At 39.5% G+C, this 4413-nt stretch overlaps 1 protein-coding gene across 1 annotated transcript in view; it reads left to right on the forward strand.

The window, feature by feature from the left end:
• Positions 1 to 203: 203 nt before the first annotated feature.
• Positions 204 to 4413, forward strand: part of HELRODRAFT_99110 (hypothetical protein) — a 13885-nt gene continuing 9675 nt past the window's right edge. Inside the window, exons 1-4 of the mRNA XM_009018300.1 lie at positions 204 to 244; positions 2973 to 3143; positions 3663 to 3759; positions 4195 to 4316. The gene's annotated coding sequence lies outside the window, so the exon portion shown is untranslated. The remainder of the gene's footprint in view (positions 245 to 2972; positions 3144 to 3662; positions 3760 to 4194; positions 4317 to 4413) is intronic.

Below are 4413 nucleotides of genomic sequence, written 5' to 3' on the forward strand. Positions count from 1 at the left end.
TTGACCGCCCCAATCATCAATTTATTATTTTTAAATTTAAATAGCAAACTTGTTCTTATTTTTAAATAATAATAATAATAATATTTCTACTTATTTAAATTATTTCACTTGGTTATCAAAATAACAATTGAATATTTTGCTAGAATGATTCAATTTTGTGATAAAAATAACTTTAATAATTGATTCTTAGGAGAGCGATGGCGAGAAGAGTGAGCAGGATCTCGTGGTTGATGACGATAGACAGGTAGGTGGCGTTTTGTTGTTGCTGTTGTTGTTGTTGCTGTTGTTGTTGTTGCTGCTGCTGTTGTTGTTGGTGTTGTTGCTGTTGTTGTTATTCTTGTTGTTATTGTTGTCGTTGTCGTCGTCGTTGTTGGTTTTCATATAGTTGGTCGTCAAATTGTGGTTATTGTTCTTTGTTATTATATCCATGTTGCCTCGCTATGGATTTCAGAATCGGCTGAATGTTCCTTCTTGCTCAGAAAATTTTATGCAGTTTTTATGTTAATATAATCTATTCTGAAGTTTTTATTACCTACTTTATATGGAAACTACTGTTCCGCTGTCGTTTTTTCACCGATTCCTCTTCCTTCACTCCATCTTTCATAATTTGAATTTATTTGGAGCATATTTACGGCATTTATAACGTTTGATATTTCCCATTATTATTGTTTATTGTATATATATTTATAATTTTTATAATTCAGCAATGTAAGCGACAAATTATTTTTTAATTTAATTTTAAACTTGCTTATAGAACGTTCCGCAAATAAATTCATCCTGTCTGCTTCAATCAAGTTTTCCATTCTTCGCCGATCACAACAATCAAATTTCCATCTGTTAATCTATCCATCCGTTCATTTATTAAAACATCAAATCTCCAATTCAACATGATTCAAAACATTTCTGGACTCACCATAAATATTCTTCCTGTGTCCATACATTTATTTATTTGTGCTACTCGTCTCTAAATTCATTAACGATTTTTTCAATTCGTTCGTTCTTTCACTCATTTGTTTCCGTCATCATAAGTATTATTATTTATTATTAACCAGCGCGATTGATTACTTATAGGTCAGGGGAACATAGATCGATGATAGACTATATATTGGTAAGAGCCAAACATAGGAAGTATGTGAAGAATGTGAAGGCGATACCTGGTATGTTGCAGCATAGTATGGTTGTGATGGATGTGACATCAAAAAAAATGGGGAGGAGGAAGAAGGATAAGTTTGTGGCAAAGAAAAAGACATGGAAGTTGCAGGATGCAGAGGTGAGGAAGTCATTTGAAGTGAAGGTGGCTGAAAATTGGGAGAGTGGTAAGGATGGAGATGTTTGGGAGAGATACAGGGACTGTGTGTTGGCTACGGCAGATAAAGTATGTGGATGGACGAAAGGAAAGTGTAGGCATGGTGAGACGTGGTGGTGGGATGAAGATATAAGAAGGGTTTTGGAAGTCAAGAAGGAGAGGTTTAGGATATGGAGAAGGGACATGACGGAGGAAGCGGAGTCTGAGTATAGGAAGGCTAAGAAGGTTGCAAAACAGGCAGTGGCAACTGCAATGACGAAAGCATCAGATAGGTTAATGAAGGAAATGGAATTTGATGTGAGTTCGAGGAAAATGTTCAAAGTAGCAAAGCAGTCAATGAGGGATAGGAAAGATGTTATAGGGAATGGATGTGTTTGGGATAGATCTGGCAAGTTGTGCATAGATGAGGAGGAAAAAGCTCAGGTGTGGAAAGCTCATATGGAAAGGTTGATGAATGAAGAGAATGAGTGGGATGGAGATGTGGAATCCGCGGTTACACACGGACCTATAGAGAAGGTGACGATGGAGGAAGTAGAGAAAGCAGTTAGAGAAATAAAACTAGGTAAGGCGACAGGGGTTTCGGAAGTGGCGGCAGAACATATAAAAGCGAGTGGGGTGATAGGAATTGAAGTTATGATGAGAATTGCTAACAGTATGTTTGAGATGAAGGTATACCTGAGGATTGGCGACACAGTGTGTTGGTGCCGTTGTATAAGGGCAAAGGAGATGTGAGAGATTGTGGGTCATATAGGGGTGTGAAATTGCTAGAGCACGGAATGAAGGTAGTGGAGAGGGTGCTTGAGAGGAAGGAGGTTGAGAAATATGGTGACAGTTAATGAAATGCAGTGTGGGTTTATGCCTGGTAGGGAACGGTGGATGCGTTGTTCATGGTGAGAATGTTGCAGGAGAATTATAGAAAGAAGAAACGAAGATTGTACATGTGTTTAGAGTTCGTGTGGGATGGATGAAATTTAGGGAACTGGGTGGGGTATTTTGTGGAAAGAAATGGTCAGTGAAGATGAAAGGGAGGGTATATAAAGCATGTGTGAGAGCAGCGATGGTATATGGTGGTGAAACTTGGGTGTTGAGGAGAGAGGAGGAAAGTGTACTGCAGAGGGCTGAAAGAGCTATGGTGAGGATGATGTGTGGGGTTAAAGTGGAGGATAGGAGGAGTAGTACAGAGCTGATGTCAATGATGGGACTGAATGAGGACATTGTGACATTGATAAGGAGATCGAGATTGCGGTGGTATGGACATGTGTTGAGAAGGGATGAAAGGGTCGGGATTAGGCGAGCGTTGGAGTTCGAGGTTGAAGGAGTGGTAGGAAGGGGTCGTCCGCGATTGGGATGGAGAGAGCAGGTGGAGAAGGACAGGGTGAAAGCGGGGTTGCGTGATACTGAGGCGAGTGACAGATGTGGATGGCGTCGAGGGGTATTTCGGTTTCATCATAGGTAGCCAAACGGCAACCCCCGATCTCGGGGAAAATGCCGTCTAAACGTGTGTTGTTGTTGTTTCACTCATTTGTTTGTTTATTTGTGAGTTTTGTGTTCATTTGTTTTATTATTCTTTGTTTCATGCTCACTTTGATTCGCAGTGTTCTTATTTCTTTTTATTCATTCATTCAATTTTTCATCCATCCATCCATCCATCCATCCATCTCTGCAGTCCTCCACGCCAATGAACGGCACCAGACCACAGAGCAGGGATGCTGGCAGTTTCTCCGAAAAGATTTCCTCGTCATCGTGCAGAAAGGACCTAGTGGTGGCCTGCAGTCCCCGCAGCGAGTCGTCATCGCACTGCTCCAACTCATCGCAGAACAGACACAACAACAAAGAGGTTCACATCTTCGATCATTACTTTTCATCGGTTTTCATTCAAATTGTCTGACAGTCTTAGTTGCACGAACAAAGACTGCACATTTTCTGCTACAGTTGACAGCTTATAAGTGTACTTGCATGGATGTTTAGGTCAGAACCATTTACAACATACGCAAAAAGTGTCAAATAAAATTTCAAAGTTGGACTAACAGATTTGAACCAGGTCAATGCGAAACATGGTACTATAGATGTTCCAAACCGCCTGAGCTATGTGGTGACGATATGTGGTGATGATATAATGATATTATGGTGACAAAGTGGTGAAAATGTGATGTACGTTACGCTGTGACAATATGGTAATGAGAGGATGTGATGATGGTGAAGTGAGGAAGTTTGTTTTTGTTATGTTGATCATAGTCCTTATGCCGTTAGGTAATACAGCATGTACTGTAAGATTTCCCGGTTATAAAAAAATTTTTTTTAAACCATTTTAATGATTACTTTAATATTTATTTAATAACAATGACTATCTTTCCAGAATATATCAGGCTCCAAGGGGCCTTCCTCTCCAATCACTATCGGCCCACCAAATTCTGTCTCACCCCCCGACCACAAGTCCAAACAGTCACAAATGGGTCACATTTTATTTTCATCATTTTGTCATTGTTTCAATCGTTCTTATTGTTTTTTGTTTAGTTCAGTTTTTTCAAGTGCCAGAAGGCAGTTGTAACATTTTTTGAAAATCAATTTTTTAAAAAGTCATAAGTAATTTGATTGTTTTAAAAAAAATAATAAAATATATTGTAAATATGAAAAGAAAAATGATCTATGCTGGCCATCAATTTGAAAAAAAACAATCTAATTATATAAGACAAATCTAATCATATATCACAAATCTAATGATATAGCGCACAAATATAAACTAACGCCAGCAAACAAAACTTTAACGATGTCAAGCAGAAACTTAGCAACAAAAACAACGGCGACATCAAACTCAACATCACACCACCACCACCAACAACAACAACAATAACGGTAGTCACCAACAAGAAAAACAAACACGCCAACAGATGCCATGGGTCGAATAGACCCCTCCAGCATCCCACCACCGGGACTCCTCCCACCCACCGCCATTGCAGCCGCCATGAATGGCCTCTCACCTGGTGCACTCTCATACCTCAGACCACAAATGGTGTGTGTGTGCGTGCATGTGTGGGTGCATGTGTGTGTATGTGTGTGTGGTGTATGTGTAATTAATTGTGTTTGCATGAGATACGAGTGTACATTAT

Source organism: Helobdella robusta, assembly GCF_000326865.2.
Source record: "Helobdella robusta unplaced genomic scaffold HELROscaffold_21, whole genome shotgun sequence".
NCBI lineage: Eukaryota > Metazoa > Annelida > Clitellata > Rhynchobdellida > Glossiphoniidae > Helobdella > Helobdella robusta.